This window comes from Leopardus geoffroyi, chromosome X (assembly GCF_018350155.1).
Source record: "Leopardus geoffroyi isolate Oge1 chromosome X, O.geoffroyi_Oge1_pat1.0, whole genome shotgun sequence".
Lineage (NCBI taxonomy): Eukaryota > Metazoa > Chordata > Mammalia > Carnivora > Felidae > Leopardus > Leopardus geoffroyi.
The window spans coordinates 76,342,765-76,361,504 of NC_059343.1; positions in this window are offsets into that span (position 1 = coordinate 76,342,765).

Sequence of the window (18,740 nt, forward strand, 5' to 3'; positions counted from 1 at the left end):
TATTTTTTTTTTTTTGCCTCACAGATATACAAAATATAAATCAAAGTAATGGATGCCTCTAAAAATACTAAGGTCATAATACAAGATCTCACCAAGATACTCCTTATTCCCTACAAAGTTATAGGGAGTATTTCTAATGGCCAAGGCTCTTATTTCAATTATCAGAACACACAATGCTGTGGTCTTGAAGAAGGCATTCAATGGAATGTAGACCGTCCGTTGTAGGCCCCAGCAGCCAGTTTAACTGAACTCCTCAAAGCACTCCTAGTTAAGCTACAACGTTGCAAATGGACCCCTTGCTGGATGTCATTATTGCCAGATACATTGAGTAGTTTAAACTTATAGTCCCTAGGAAATGCACTCCATATACCAATGCCATGCATGGCTCTCAATTGCTTTTATTGATTTTAAGTTCATTTTTTGATAACCACCTTACACTATGGCTCTCTCTTTTCTTGTTGAGTACTTAACTTTCTAGGGAGGCACTTACCCTACTACCTAAAGTCTTATTCATCACCATTTAAATTGACATGAAGGCATCAAGAAGTCAATCATAGTTTAAGGTTTAACATAAAGAATTGCTATCATGTCCTGCTTTGACCTCTGGGGAAGATTGGGAGGGCCTTGACTGATCTACCCACAAGTTCCGCTCCTTGCTAGGCTCATAAACAACTCCTCTTATATACTAGGTACAATTTCTGCTTATTCCTGAGTAGCAGTTTTCAGTTCCTTGTCAGTATGGAAAACTATTTTTTAAGACATTATTATTTTCTACAACCAAAATTCATTTTTATGTTTACCCATCTACCTTTAATTTCTGCTATGCTTTTTTTTTTAAAAAAAGAAAGAAAAACTGCATTCCATATTTTTATATGGGATCAACTTCATTTTACCTGAAGAAGTTTCTTTGCTATTTCTTTTAGTAAGAGTCACTTGACAATAAATTACCTGACCTTTTTTTTTTTTTTGCCTAAACATTTATTTTTTTCTTCATAATTTAAGGATATATTTGCTGGATATAAAATTTTAACTTTGCCATTATTTTAACACTTTATGTCATTTTACTGTATTCTGGGTTCCATTATTTCGTTTAAGTCTCTTGTCAATATTATGGTTTCTTATTTGAAGGTAATTTTTCCTGGATGTTTTAATGTTTTTTCTCTTTGTTTTAATTTTTAGCCATTTAACTATAGTATGGTCTAAGTGAGGTTTTCTTTCTAACTCATCTGCTTGGGGTTTGTATAACTTGTTAAATCTGTGTATTGATATCTTCTGATTTCGGAAAATTCTTTTTTTTATTTTTTTAAGTTTATTCATTTATTGTTGAAAGAGAGAGAGAGAGAACGGGAGAGGCAGAGCGAGAGGGAAAGAAGGAGAATCCTAAGCAGGCTCCTCACTGTCAGCACAGAGCCCAATGTAGAGCTCAAACTCATGAACCATGAGATCATGACCTGAGCTGAAAGCAACAATTGGATGCTCAACCAATTGACCCACCCAGGCGCCCCAGATTTTGGAAAATTCTTAGCTATTATTTCTTCAAATATTACTTTTTACCTGTTATCTCTCTTTAGAATTCCCATTGCAAGTATGTCATTTTCACCATGTCCCATACATCTCTTATACTCATTTCTGAATTATCCATTTTTGTTTTTGCTTTCTGTGTTTCGCCTACATACTTCATATGACTCTCTTTCTATTTCATTAATTCTATATTCTAATTTGATATTAAACTTGTCTAGTTAGTTATTTACTTTAATTATCACATTTTCAGGTCAATTCAATAATTAGCATTTTATTCTTTTTATAATTTTCCTTTCTGATAAAAATCTCCATATTGACATCTGTATTCTTAAACATATTAGCCACCATAATTTTCATGTCCATGTCTGATAACTCCCCAAATGGGGACAATTATGAATCTGTTTCTCTTATTTTTTTTCTCTTCATTTTCTTTTCTTTTCTTTTCTTTTCTTTCTTTCTTTCTTTCTTTCTTTTTTTTGTCATATCTAGTCATTTTGGGTGGAATGCAGATACTGGGACTGTAAAAGTATACAGGCTTGGACCCTCTTTTATTTTTCCAGAGAGAGTTTACATGATATGCCATTATACACTGGTAGGCAGATAAATTGGCAGTAAATCACGTTAAGTAAATTAGGGACTGAGTTGTCTTGAAATTACAGTTTTTATAAAGTTTCAACTACCTCTGTTTTACTTACATTCCTAGGAAATAGTAGTCCTCCAGAGGACCCAAGGGAAAGTCTGGAGTGTTTACTAGGGTTCTCCCTCCTTGGCAAGTGCAGAACTTCTTTTGTCAGTTTAGTTCCCTAAGAATACCAGGAACCTCACTCTGCTTTTCAGAGGTTTTCTGCTTAGTGTCTTAGTTTTTGACCTTGCATAGCTGAATAATTCAACAAAACCTGAAAGGAAAATCCTAAAGTGTAAGACTCACCTTTTTTGTTCTTAACTTTCTCTCAGGATCCTGGCTCCCTCAGTTATGACTGATTTGGTATCCCTGGATTCCATTTGTTTTTCTCTCCAGCTTTGTTATATTGCCTACAACTTAGCTTCTCTACCTTTTAGCTATATCCCTCTGTTCAAATTCTCAGCCTCTCTCTTTACAGCACAATTTGAAAAATGGCCTGAGTAAAAAGCGACTCAGAATGTGTGTTTACCTCTCTGAGGTTCCTTTTCTCCCCTCAAGTTGCCTTAGCAGTCCTATGATGCTTTTAAACAGATAGTTTTTATAATGTTTCCTATCCAGTTTTCTATTTTTTCATAGCAGGCATATTAGTCTGCTACAAACTACTCCATCATATTTGGAATCATAAATCTCCTGCTTACTCTATTCTTGATTTCAATTCATGGTATCCCTGTTGAGAGGTTTCCAATCCAGAAACTGGACTAATACTTTCTTCAACTTCAAAGTCGAAATGATCACAAAATCATTTTGATTTTACATGACCAGCATCGTCTAATCTTGTCTTTTCTCTCAATCCTCTTATTTTATTATTAGCACTTATCATCTTCTTTAAACTAATCTTTTTCCACTATAGCTCATCCTTCATATTGAAAACATTGTATCTTTCTAATAAAACAATATCATCTTTGCATCCCTAATGAAAAACTTTGTAATTACTCCATTTTCAACAGATTGACATAAATCTCTTGATCACAGGGCTTCATAATCAGTCTTGAAACAATCTCTGCAGTCTCAATAATTGCTTCTCTCCCATATGCACCTTATACTCCTGTTATATAATTTCTTGTAACTGTATGACTTTGATTTAGTATTCTCTCTAATAATTATTTAAGGAAGTTCCATTTCTTTGCTGGCATCATTCTACTTTCAAGACCCAAATCAAAGTATGTTCCTTTAGTATGAAATCTTCCCTTTTACCATAAACGAGATTAATTGCTTTAACTATGGTGGTCACATAGTGCTTTCTTTATATTTTCTTAACAGTAATTTTTGTAAGTCTATTTTCATTTTCATAACTGTCTTTTTTAGTAGACCATAACTTAGTCCAGGGCAGACTTACAGTCTTATTCACATTTCTATTCTCAGTACCTAGCATAATTCCTGGCATATGAAAAAAGCTCAGTAAATTTGTATTTAAGGAACTACACAGAACTGAAGTGTCAGCAGTTAAAAAAAAAAGTAGCAAAGCCCGATTTTGACAAGAATGAAATGAAACTGATGTAGCATTTATTTATGTTGGATAATTTAATTGGTATTGCCTTTGTAGTGAGCACATAATTATGTTAAAATTGACTTATTAATTCAACTTCTAAGACTTTATTCTCAAGAAATAATTCTACATATGCTTCACTTACTCTGCATCTGTGTACGTCTTACTTGCATCCTGTCCCACACTCATACAAACATCTCTAGCATCCTTTTCCTATTCCATGTGGCATGTAGAAGGCAGCAAGTGGCATGCTAGGGTAACATGTGGAATCTACCCACAATGCTAATGGAGCCCCTGAACAGGGCTCCAGGCACTGCTAGAAGGCTGCAACACTGGGCTTCTCTGTATCATACAGCAGTAAGTACTTGCTCAAGAAATTTGCCTCAGGGGGCAAATGGTATAAAGAGCCCCCTTGGGATATAATTTTACCTACAAATAATGTAAGTTGGAATTACTAATGAAGAATCCCTTTAAGAAAACCAAGAAGAAAAACACAAAGGGTACTGATGAGACTTATTTATAAAGAACTAACAGATTTGCTGCACACCTCTGAAGTGAACTAAGAGATCTGCAACCTAAAAATGGAGGTTTCCAAGAATACTCAAAATGTTGAGTATATTGGAAGATAACACTCTGATAAACAGATGGAGCACACAAAACCATATTACAGGGATGAACTGCACATTATCTATCTTTTTAAAAAATAAATTTGACATGAAACATTGTATAAGTTTAAGATGTACAGTATATTACTTTGATGCATTTATATATTGTAATATGATTGCCAATGTACCAATATTTATCACATTACATAACTATAATGTAATATTATTGTATACATTCACCGTACTGTACATTAGATGTCTATGGTTTATTACTCATTACAAATCTGTACCCTTAAACTCCATCACTCTTATCTGCTCCCCTATTCTCTAGTAGTCACCATTTTACTCTCTGTTTTTACATAGGTTAATTTTGTTAGATTTTACATATAAGTGATATCATATGGTAATTGTATTTCTGTCTAACTTATCTAGCTTAACATAATGTTAAGGTCCATCTATGTTGTTGCAAATGGAATGATATCCTCCTTTATAATAGCTGTATAATATTTCACCATGAATATGTACAAGATATTTTCTTATCCGTTCATCTGTTGATGCCTATCAACAGATGGGTTGTGTCCATATTTTGGGTATTGTGAATAATGTTATTATAAACATGGAATGTCCCAGCAGACCTTAAGAAATGTACCACCTATACTGTTTGTTCAAGGTAAAAAAAATGCAGCTCTAGAATTGATTGATTGGTTACGTGAATTGCTAATTTCTGATCCCTGATTAAAAAGAAGATATTATACAAAATGATGTCAGGGAGCTTAAGATTAGACAGTTCATCATGGACTAATGCCATGAAATCTGCCTTGCTCTCAAATGTGTGTAGAATCAATCAGGAGGCACTCAACAAGGAAATAATGGAATATAAAAAGGAAGAAAGAGAAAGCACTTAAATGTTTGGGTCTAGCGTTTCCAAAACAGCAACAGCTAAAGTTAACTGAATTGATGACTCAAATGAAAATGAAAAAGAACAGAGCAAATTCCCTCATAAATGATGACATCTCCCCCAAGAATTACCTGTTGGATAGAATGAGTGAAGATGATAATTATAATGCATTTTTTGAAGAGCACATACCAGAATGTGAATGTGAACTACAAGAAGCAGAGAGGACTTGGAGGAAGAGAAAGGATGCAACAAAAAGTAATCAAGTTTACTTGTTACAAAATACAAAGGAAGTAAATTTGGGAAGCATTAGTTCTGCTGATATAGTTTTTTTAGAGGGGTAGTTAAACTGCTGCCACAGAAGTCTGTACCATGTACTGTGTTTACACATGAACTTTGCTTTAAAAAACAAAAAAATAACTTTGAATATTCCAAATAGAAAATATTTGTATGAGATTATATAGTCTATAATTTCAGGTACTACTAGGGAAGGGTAAAAAGAAGAATGAGGGTGAAAGGACAACGTGAGACACATTTTAAAATATTAAAACTCTTGAGTGGTATTGTCTTCACTAATTAAATATTTTGTACTTTTTCAATGTATTTAAACATAATTTCCTACAGGTGAAAATTTTATCAAGTCACTGTTGTTTCTTCCCAAAAGAGAAAAAATATATATTAAAAGCAAAAAGAAGGGCATCAAAATCCTCTATGGTGTTATATAAATTAGTAAAAATTATGATGCATCCTATATTACTAAACTTAGGAAAACAGTTTAATCAATCTTTGCATATGAACATTATAAGCAACTAAGCCTCCATTAAAATTTTAATCATTTTAAAAAATGAAGAAACACTGAACATTATTCATGATATATTAAAAGTGAAAAGGAGGTTTCAGAGTTAAGATGGTGGAGGAGTAGGGAGACCCTAAGTTTGTCTCATCCCTCAAAGAGATAGATAGCTATAAAGTCTTTCTGAACACCCATGAAATCAATCTCAGGTCTGAGAGAACAAAAACAGCAAGTCTACAAGCTTAAAAGTGACCATAGTCTGGAAGGTAGGAGGTACAGAGAGTTGACTTGGGATAGACAGAGTTGTGGGTACAGTAGCAAGGATGTAGCCAGCTTACAGAGGCTACCACAAAGTATTATAAGTATTATAAGCAGCAGAGCACAAAATATTAACTTTTAGAAATCTGCTACAGTAGGGGATGTGCCTGGCTTAAAGGTGTTCATGTGGTGAAGTGTGGCACGACTGCCAGGGTGGTCTGAGGACCCCCTGGGTTGAAAGAAGATGGGTGGCACCAACTTGCTGCACTCTTTCCAGGCATAGGAGCTGGAACTCGGGTTGAAGTCAGCAAGCAGGGTGCCAGCTTTCTGCTCTGTTTTGACGTTAATTTTGAATTGCCTCCTGGTTGTAAAACTGTTTCCTTGCCCACACTGGAAAAAGCAAAGTGAGACCCTCCCCCAGAAGAACAGCTCAGGTTGGTGCAGCAGGAGTCCCTAAAATTTAGAGTTTTGAAACTCAGTCTCGTGCCTGAAAAAAAAAAAAAAAAAAAAAAAAAAAAAAAAAAAAAAAAAAAGCTAATACACAGGAAGGTGAATGCAGGGTTCTGACAGAAACTGTGGACACAAAAGGCACAAAAGGGTAATTGATTGCTCTCCAAGGAGGATACCCTGAAGAGTGTGGGGTACAATCGTTCAGCTCTGGGGCTAGAGACTTATTCATCCCACCTATCGTCCCTGAAAGTCTTCAGGGAGCAAAACAGAGGCCAGAGCCCTTCCACCAAGCCCTGCCCTCCTGAGCCCTAAAGGCACATTTCCATTGATATAAGCCAGCCTGAGAATCAGTGCAGCAGGCCCCTCCTCTGGAAGATGAGCACAAACCCTTCTCTTGCACCAAGTCTCCTGATCAAAGAGTGCTACAATGCTTCAGCTCTAAGGGAAATAGAATCTAGCTCCCTGTTTACTTTTATACTTTCTTGTTATTTTTCACTTATTTTCTTATTTTTTTCAATTTTCTTTTCTTTTTATTTATTATTATTATTTTATTTATATATTTTTATGTGTTTAATTTATTTTTGTTTGCTTCTTTTTATTATTTGGTTTTATTTTATTTTTATTTTTGGAACTAGATTGTTTTAACAAGCAGACCAAAACACACCCAGGATCTAGTTTTCTTTCTGTTTCTTTTCTTCCTTTTTTTGTATGTTATTGGGGGTTTTTTTTGTCTTGCTTTTTTTTATTTCTTCTTTTCTTTTCTGAAAAAAATGATGAGATGGAGAAATTCAACCCAAAAGAAAGAACAGAAAGTAGAACTCATGTCCACGGATTTAATTAATACAGATATAAGTGAGATGTCTGAACTAGAATTTAAAACAATGATTATAATGATACTAAAGGGGCTTGGATAAAAGAAAAGAAGATACCAGAGAATCCCTTTCTGCAGAGATAAAAGAAATAAAATCGTGTCAGGCTGAAATTAAAATGGTATAACCGAGATGCAAATCCAAATACAGGCCATAAAAAATGGAGGATGGATCAAATAGAGGAGTGAATTAGTGATATAGAAGATGAAATTATGGAAAATAATAAAGCTGAAATAAGAGGGAAACTAAAGTCAAGGATCACAAAGGCAGACTTAGGGAACTCAGTGACTAATAAAAGTGTAATAATATTCATATCATAGGAGTCTGAAAATATGAGAGAGAAAAGGGGGCAAAAAAATTGTTCAAACAATTATAGCTGAAAGCTTCCCTAATCTGGGGAAGGACACAGACAACCATCAAAATCCAAGAAAAACAGAGAACTCCCATTAAATTCAACAAAAGTCGACCTTCATCAAGGCATATCATGATCAAATTCACAAAATACACCAACAAGGAAAGAATACTAAAAACAACAATGAAAAAAGTCTCTAACCTAGAAGGTAAGACAGATCAGATTCCAGCAGATCTGTCCACAGAAACTTGGCAAGCCAGAAAAGACTGGCAGAATATCCTCAACATACTGAATGGAAAAAATATGCACCCAAGAATTCCTTATTCAATAAGGCTGTCATTCAGTATAGAAGGAGAGATATTTTCCCAAACAAAAACTATAGGAGTAAATGACCACTAACCAGCTCTGCAAGAAATTTTAAGGGTGACTCTTTGACGGGAGAAAAAAAAAAAAAAAAAGACCAGAAACAACAAAGACTAGAAAGGACCAGAGAGCATCACCAGAAACACAAACTCCACAGTTAACACACTGGCACTAAATTCATATCCTTCAATAATCACTCTGAATGGAAATGGACTAAATGGCCCAGTCAAAAGAAAAGGGTATCAGAATGGATGAAAAAAATAAGATCCATCTATATGCTGCATACAGGAGACTCATTTTAGACCTAAAGACACCTGAAGATTGAAAGTGAGGGGATGGAGAACTATTTATCATGCTAATGGATGTCAATCAAAAGACCCAGTAGCCATACTTATCTCAGACAAACTAGTTTTTAAAACAAAGATTGTAACAAGGTATGAAGGACATAATTTCATAATTAAGGGGCCTATCCATCAAGAATATCTAACAATTGTAAATATTTATGCCACCAACCTCAGACATGCAAATATATAAATCAATTACTAACAAGCATAAATAAACTCGTTAATAACAATACAATAATAGTAGGGGAATTTAACACCACACTTAAAGCAATGGACAGATCATCTAAGCAGAAAATCAACAAGGAAACAATGGCTTTGAATGACATGCTAGAAAGGATGGACTTAACAGATATATTCAGAACATTTCATCCTAAAGCACCAGAATATTAATTCTTTTTGAGTGCACATGGAACATTCTCCAGAATAGATCACACACACACTGGGTCATAAATCAGCCCTCAAAATACAAAAAGATTGAGATTACACCACGCATATTTTCAGATCCCAAGGCTGTGAAATTTGAAGTCAACCACAAGAAAAAAATTCGGAAAGCCCTCAAAGACATGAGAGTTAAATAACATCCTATTAAACAATGAATGGGTTGACCAGTTAATTAAAGAAGAAATGGGGAAAAAAATACACGGAAGCAAATGAAATCGAAAACACGACAGTCCAAAACCTTCAGGATACAGAAAAGACAGCCTTAATCAGGAAGTATATTAGAATACAGGCCTATCTCAAGAAGCAAGAAAGGCCCTAAATATACAACATAATCTTTCACCTAAAGGAGCTAGAAAAGGAACAGCACATGAAGCTCACAGTCAGCAGAAGGGAAATTATAAAGATGAGAGCAGAAATAAATGATAAAGGAAAAAAAAAACAGTAGAACAGATCAACAAAACTAAGAGCTGGTTCTTCAAAAGAATTAACAAAATTGATAAACCCCTGGCCAGACTTATCAGAAAGAAAACAGAAAGAAATCAATAGATAAAATCATGAATTAAAAAGGGGAGATCACATCCAACACCACAGAAATAGAATTATAAGAGAATGGAATGAAAGGTTATATGCCAACAAACTGAGCAATCTGGAACAAATGGACATATTCTTAGAAACCTATGAACTACCAAAACTATAGCAGGAAGAAATATAAAATTGGAACAGACCCATAACCAATAAAGAAATTGAATCAGTAATTAAAAATCTCCCAAAAAACAAAAATCCTGGGCCAGATGGCTTCCCAGGAAATTATACTAGTCATTTGTAGCAGAGTTATATGTACTCTTTTCAAATTGTTCCAAAAATAGAAATGGAAGACTTTCAAACACATTCTATGAAGCCAGCATTAGCTTGATTCCAAAATCAGACAAAAACCATACTAAAAAAAGAGTTACAAGCCAAAATCACTGATGAACATGGATGAAAAAATTCTCAATATACTAGCAAATCCAATTCAATAGTACATTAAAAGAATTATTCACCACGATCAAGTGGGATTTACTACACAGCTGTGGGGCTGATTCAATATTCACAAATCAAACAATGTGATACACCACATTAACAGAAGAAAGAATAAGAAACATATGATCCTGTCAATAGATGCAGACAAAACATTTGACAAAATACAACATCCATTCATTTCTTTTCTTTTTTATTTTCTTTTCTTTTTTCTTTTCTTTTTTTCTTTTTCTTTTTATTTCTTAATGGTTTCAACTTGGTTGGATATCTGTATCTATCTATATCTATCATCTATCTATCATCTCTCTCTATTATCTATCTGTTTTTATTATTATTATATATCAGTAACCTATCATCTAATATCTATCTATCATGTCAAGAACCAATTGCATGAACTTTGGTAACAACAAATGGGCCCTTTGGGCCCAAACTGGTGTGCTCCTATTTGCACCACTGGTGCAGGGTCTAGCTGTGGATTTTGGACTCTAATCTGCAGTGGCTGGAAGCATGACAAAAGCAGATCTATGCCATGAACTCTTCAGGATTTGGGATTTTTTTTCCCCTCTGCTGTTAAGGATGAAATAGCATGCAGAGCCCCAGGCCTGGTCCTCTCCCAAACTGTGATGACTACTCACAGAGCAGAAGTGGCCAAGGGACTTTTTATTTTTATTTTTTTTTAATAAAACAAAGCAAAATAAAAATCTGAGACAAATTCTGGGCATAGGGCCTTTGCTGTCTTACCTCATTTTTCATTATCATGAAAATGAAGTGCTGCTACTCTTATTTTCTCATATGCCACAGGCATCTCTTGATGTTGGTTTATTCCAACTCAATTAGGTAAACAAGAGAGGGTGGGGGTCCACCCAGAAGCAGTTGCAGGTGCCTGACTCATGGCTCCTAGGAGCCTTACAAGCTGTGCTGGTAAAGAGCTCTAGCTGCTCAGGTGGGCTGACAGCTGACTGCTTCTCCTTCCAAGACTACGTGAGACTGTAACACACCTAGATAAGGTAACTGGTGGGGGGGGAGGGTGGCTAATCTCTGTCCTTCTCCTATAGCTCCATTGTGGCTTCAGAGCCCTGGGAGTTTGAGGTGATCAGCAGAATTGGCCAAGCTCTGTATGGGGTGGCAGCCAAGATGAGGGTGGGAGAGCAGACATGAAGGAGGCCTGATGTGGAGACCAGGAAGAGAACTAAGTGAATTTTTTCCTGAGCAGAGGTCAGACATCCCAGGGAGCCCTCCCCCCAGGGTGGGGCTAGAGTGGGGTTGCCAATATGCATTCAAGTAGAGGATTTGGTATGAAGGTCACTATGATTACATGTGCATCTATGACTGACGACTATGTAGGACATGTAGATGTAGGACAGCTCATCCCATCCGGAATGGCTGATAGGACTGGGAGACTCACAGTGCTATTGAATGGAGGGAGGGTTCCAGATACAGGAGTCAACAGCGCCCAGAAAGCAGAATATAAACTAGGAACATAGCATCCATTCTTGATAAGAGCCCTCAACAAGTAGGGATAGACGGAATATACCTCAACATCATAAAGGCCATATATGAAAGACCCACAGCTTATATCACCCTCAATGGGTAAAACATGAGAGCTTTTCCCTCTGGTCAGGAAAAAGACAAGGATATCCATTCTCATAATTACTATTTAACATAGTACTGGAAGTCTTAGCCTCAGCAATCAAACAAAAAGAAATAAAGTGCATCCAAATCAGCAAGGAAGAATTCAAACTTTCACCCTTTGCAGATGATATAATACTCTATGTAGAAAACCTGAAAGACCCCACCAAAAAATTGTTACAACTAATACAAGAATTCAGAAAAGTCGCAGGATATAAAATCAATGTACACAAGTCTGCTGCATTTTTATACAGCAATAATGAAGCAGCAGAAAAATAAATCAAGGAATTGATCCAATTTGCAATTTCACCAAAACCAATAACATACCAAGGAATAAACCTAACCAAAGAGGTAAAAGATCTGTACTCTGAAAATTATAGAACACTTATGAAAGAAACTGAAGAGGACACAAAGAAATGGAAAACTATTCCATGTATATGGATTGGAAGAACATTGACAAAATGCTTATACTACCCAAAGCAATCTACATATTTAACACAATCTCTATCAAAATACCACCAGTATTTTATACAGAGCTTGAACAAACAATTATAAAATTTATGTGGAGCCACAAAACACCCTGAATAGCCAAAGCGATCCTGAAAAAGAAAAACAAAACTGGAGGCACCACAACTTTGGATTTAAAGCTATATTACAAAGCTGTAGTCATCAGAGCACTTGGGTGGCTCAGTCCAACTTTGGCTCAGATCATGATCTTGTGGTTCATTGGTTCAAGCCCTACATTGTGCTCTGTGCTGAAAGCTCAAAGCCTGCAGACTGCTTCAGATTCTGTGTCTCCCTCTTTCTCTGCCCCTCTCCCACTTATGCTCTCTTTCTCTCTCTCAAAAATAAATAAACATTAAAAGCTTTAAAAAAAAAAAACAAGGCTGTGGTCATCAAGACAGTATTTTACTGCACAAAACAGACACATAGATCAATGGAACAGAATAGAACCCAAAAATGGACCCACAACTCTACAGTCAACTAATCTTCAACACAGCAAGAAAGAATATCCAATGGAAAAAAGAGTCTCTTCGACAAATGGTGTTGGGAAAACTGGATGGCTACATGCAGTTTAATGAAAATGGATCAATTTTGTACACTATACATAAAAATAAATTCAAAATGGATGAAAGACCCAAATGTGAGACATGAAATGATCAAAATCCTAGAGGAGAACACAGGCAGCCACTTGTTTGACCTTGGCTGCAGCAACTTATTACTAAATATGTTGCCAAAGGCAAAGGAAACCAAAAGAAAACATGAACTATTGGTACTTCATTAAGATCAAAAGCTTCTGCACAGTGAGGAAACAATCAACAAAACGAAAAGTCAATATGGAATGGGAGAAAATATTTGCAAACAACATATCTGATAAAAGGTTGGTATCCAAAACCTATAAAGAACTTTTCAAACTCAACACCCAAAAAATAAATCATCTGGTGAATAAATGGGCAGAATACTGAATAGACACTTTTCCAAAGAAGACATCCAAATGGCTAACGGGCACATCTTTAATAGGCTAAAGATGCTCAACATCACTAATCATCAGGGAAATACAAATTAAGACCATGATGAGAATCCACCTCACACCCATCAGATTGATTAAAATTAACAACATAAAAAACAACAGGTGTTGGCAAAGATGTGGAGAAAAAGGAATCCTCTTACACTGTTGGTTGGAATGCAAACTCGTGCAGTCACTCTGGAGAACAATATGGAGGTTCCTCACAAAACTAAAAAAATAGAACTACCCTACAACCCTGCAATTGTACTATTAGGTATTTACACAAAATATACAAAAATGCAGATTCAAATGGGTACATGCATCCCAATATTTATAACAGTATTATCAACAATAGCCAAACTATGTAGAGCACCCAAATGTCCATCAACTGATGAATGGAATAAGAAGATGTGGTATATATATATATATATATATATATATATATATACACATATATATATATATATAGAAAGAGAGAGAGAGAGAGGAGTTAAGACAGTGGAGTAGTAGGGGGACCCTGGTTTTGCCTCATCCCTCAAACATAGCTAGATCAACATCAAATCATTTTGAACACCTAGGAAATAAATCTGAGGATTAAGAGAATACTATGCACAATTAGAGGAGAGAACATGACAGCTACCAGGTGTGGAGATGTGAATTAGGGCAGAGAGAAGCCAAGTACCCCTATGCCATGGAGGGGAAGTAGCCTTTTCACAGATAGAGAGAGAAAGAGAGAGGGTTAGTGCATCAGGTTTGCACAAGAAATACACTCCCCCAAAACCAATGACTGGGGCATTGAGAGAAACTGACTATTCCAAGTTTTTACCAAAACGTGGAGCTCAAATTCTGAGGCTTTAGAAGTCTGTGCCATTCCCTGGAGTCAGGCATGGGGGGCAGAGGTGCTCCTGGGGAGAAGAAGGCTGCAGGCCTGGGAGTGGATAACATGGTGTAGAGATTCCCTGGGACACACTGGGAGAGAACATTCCCCTTCCTGGAGTACTTTTGGAACAGGGTATATTGCCTTTCCAAGAACAAGGGACCTGGTGAGGCATGAACAGAGGGCAGATAACCTGGTTTCAGCTTTTCCCTATGCTTCACCATAAACCCAACCACCTTCGCAGCCATGTGACTGCTTTTCTGCAACTAACAGCCCCAGACACAGCACTAACAGGCTTTCCTTGAGAGGAGAGGATTAGTTCTCTGCCTTGCACCTTGCCAGGTCTTGTAAGATTTGGAGTTCTAAATTCTAGCAATGCACCACAGATAAAACATAGGAGAACTGTGGCACCAGTTATGCCTATGGCCCAGGCACAGAAAGGTTGAGGGCAGGGATCTAATGGGAAGCCTGGAACACAAGAAGAGGTGCCTTTTGTTGGCTTTTCTGTGAGGGCTTCTTGAGTAGTGGCTGGCATGAACTCCTTTACAATGGGATGAGTGGGGTGACCCGAGTTTCCCTCACCACCACCCTCTCTGCTCCGCCTACCAGCAAGGTCAGACTTCAGTAAGAAACACAGCACCCTAGTGCAGTCTGGAGCCGCTTAGACCAAACTTGGACCCCCTGCACCTTGAAGGGGCATCTTTATTAAAGTAGGTTTGACTTTGTGCCAGGATAGTAGGTCTATTCCCAGAAGACCAGTACATGCCCCCACATGCACGAAGTCTACTGATAATAGAATGCTCCAGAGTGTCAGTTTCAGTTCTCATGGAAATAAAACCAAGCTTTCTTTTTTCTTTCTTTCTTTCTTCCTTCTTTCCTTCCTTTCTTTCTTTCTTTCTTTCTTTTTTCTTTTTTCTTTGGAATCAGGCATATAGTTTTTTGTTTGTCTATTTGTCTAAGAGAATATCGTAAGCAATTATATTCCAAAAAATATGGCCAATCTGGAAGAAATGGATAAATTCCTAGACACATAAAAATTGCCAAAACTGAAACAGGAAGAAGAAGAAAATTTGAACAGACCCATAACCTGCAAAAAATTAAATCAGTAATAAAAAACTCCCAATAAACAATAGTCCAGGACGGGGTGGCATCCCTGTGGAATTCTACCAAACATTTATTTTTTTTTATTTTTTATTTTTTTGGGACAGAGAGAGACAGAGCATGAACGGGGGAGGGGCAGAGAGAGAGGGAGACACAGAATCGGAAACAGGCTCCAGGCTCTGAGCCATCAGCCCAGAGCCCGACGCGGGGCTCGAACTCACGGACCGCGAGATCGTGACCTGGCTGAAGTCGGACGCTTAACCGACTGCGCCACCCAGGCGCCCCTCTACCAAACATTTAAAGAAGAATTAACATCTACTCTTCTGAAACTATTCCAAAAAATATAAATGGAAGGAAAACTTCCAAACTCATTCAGAGGCCAGCATCACTTTGTTTCTAAAACCAAAGACCCCACTAAAAAGGAGAATTTCAGATCAATATCCTTGACGAACTTGAATACAAACATTCTAAACAAGATACTAGCGAATTAAATTGAACAATACATTAAAAGAATTATTCACCATGATCAACTGTGATTTATTTGTTGGCTGCAGGGGTGGTTCAATATTCACAAATCAATCAACATGATACACCACATTACTAAAAGAAAGGATAAGAATCATATGATCCTCTCAGTAGATGCAAAAACAAGCATTTAACAAAATAGAGCATCCTTTCTTGATTAAAAAAAAAAAAAACTCAAGAAAGTAGGGATAGAAGGAACATATCTCAACCTTTTAAAGGCCATATAAGAAAGAACTACAGCTAATATCATCCTCAAAGGGGAAAAACTGAGCTTTTCCCCTAAGGTCAGGAACATGACAGGGATGTCCACTCTCACCACTGTTATTCAAATTGTACTCAAGTCCTAACCTCAGCAATCAGACAACAACAACAAAAGTAAAACACATCAAAATCAGCAAAGAAGAAGTCAAACCTTCACTATTTGCAGATGACATGATACTCTGTAAAATATCCAAAAGACTCCACCAAAAAATTGTTAGAACTAATATATGAATTCAGCAAAGCTGCAGGATATAAAATCAATGTACAGAAATCTGTTGCATTTTTATGCATCAATAATGAAACAACAGAAAGAGAAATCAAAGAATTGATCCCATTAAAAACTGCACCAAAACCCATAAGATACCTAGAAATAAACCTAACGAAAGAGGTAAAAGATCTATGCTCTGAAAAAATACAGAATTCTTATAAAATTAATTAAAGAAGACACAAAGAAATGGGGAAATATTCCATGCTCGTGGATTGAAAAAGCAAATATTTTTTAAAATTTCATATTATCTGCCATTAAGGCAGCTGTTTTTAATGAAAAGAGCACTGTGTTAAGATTTAGACAGATCTGAACTGAAATTCAGATTCTACCACTTAACTACCCGCCTGATTTTGGTTAAGCTCTATCACCTCTTTGAGCCTCAATTTAATCAAATGTAACATAGGTATAGTTACACTTTGCTGATAACATTTTAAAAATTAATATTAAATTACCTGTGTCTCTATGGCAGTTTTTTAGTGTTACAAACTGAATTAACATATTGAAGACTTTTAATCTAACTCTTGAAACATTTTTCTCTTTCAAATGAATCAGACTGCCCAGATAACAGAACTTCTGAAATAACAATCATTTTCTTCACAATCATCATCATCTACCAGGATCATATTATGTGTTAGGCACTGTGGTAATTTAAGTGTTTTACATGGATTATCTCATTAAATCACTTCACAAAAATCTTATGAGGTATGTACTGTTATTGTCCCCAATTTTATAAATGAGAAAAATACCGCACATGGAAAAATACCAATGTTACAGCTAGCAAGGCACAGAGATAAATTTTAAACATCAGGCAGTGGTTCTCCAGAGACAATACAGTACAAGTTCCTCACAGGTACTAAAAAGAACTCATGTTATTTGAAGAATTTAATTAGGAAAGTGCCAGATAACCTATAACACTATGGTAACAAAATGTTATTTTCACTAATCTTAATTACACTAGACTTTGAGATCTTCAAGAGTAAAATGTTTTTCTTATCTTTGAATTACAGATATAAGAAGATACTTGATGCAAAAATGCTTGCTGAATTAATGCCATTGAGGCAACCACATAATAAGCAAATGCAATGTTGAAACGCCGTTTTCATAGGGAAATAAATCAAGAGACCATATGAATTGCTATAGCTATCTATCTTAAAACGTACTTTTCAATATAATTCTGGCATTATAAAGGATGTTTACAGACCTGTGGGCCTCCAGAGTTGATTTCTCATAGCAGATTTTCATAAAATTAAAAGTGAAAAAACAACTGCAAATCCTTTATCATTTTTGAAGACAAGAACAGATGAAATTTGGTAATGTAGCAACACACTGATACAAAGCAACAAACAAATTTGTTTACCTTTGATTAATTCAAGAAACATTTGCAAGTGACTTCTATATGTAAGACACTGTTCTGGTTAGAAAGGGTACCATGTGAATAAGAAAGACATGGTTCTTACCCAATAATAATTATGTCTAGAATGAAGGAAACAATATACAGCATACAGATACATGATATAATGTCATATACTGGTAAACATTAATAAAAAAATTAAAATATCACAATTTGATAGAAGGTGACTGTGAGAACACAACTTTACAGAAAGGTAGTAGTTGACATTTGTATTGACATTAAAAAGTATCATGGGCAAATACACTGAATCAGGGAAGAACTTAGCCTGTTCAAGGAGCAGAAAGAAGGCCATGGTGACTCTAACAAAGTGAATGAGTGTTAGAGGGGGACCACACAAGGCCAGAGAGAAAGGAAAGTACAACTTGCAGAATCTTATCAACCACAGTAAGGATTTAAGATTTATTGTAATGACAGTAAGAATTCATTGATAGATTTTAATTAAGAAAGTAATATTGCTATTTTAGAACTTAAGAGAATTTTCAAGTTTATTGGAAGATAAAATATTAATGTAAAATTTAGCAAGTTTCTGAAACAAATTCAAGCTGGCTGCACATTCCAAGTAAAAAAAAAAAAAGTTCCCAGAGCTCTAGAAAGAGATATATAGTACTGTTTAGCTATAGAACCTTCAGAAATATCATTAAATATGTTTTATTGTCAGTGTGTGTCAAAGATTAGTTGGAAAGGAAACAATCAACAAAACTAAAAGGCAACCAACAGAATGGGAAAAGATATTTGCAGATCATAAGTTCTAATGCTTACCTTTAATGAAGTCTCATTCCAATAAATGTAGTTCTATTGCATTTCAAATTAAAAGTCACCAATATATATAGTGGATTTTAAATTGTAAAAGTAGATGCAAATGGAAGAGAGACCATAAAGGATTTAAACAAGATACCAATGGCCTCTGCATTTGCACCTTAAAATGCCCAATGTTATGGCTACAAAGAAGCATTAGTGCAGTGCTTCCCAAGACAGTGAAATACCACTAGTCTTCAATCTATTGATTTTTTCATCCCTTTGATGAAAATTGAACTCATTTGATTTTTTGTTTGACTTTAGAGTATTTGAGTGATAAAGAGTTGCTT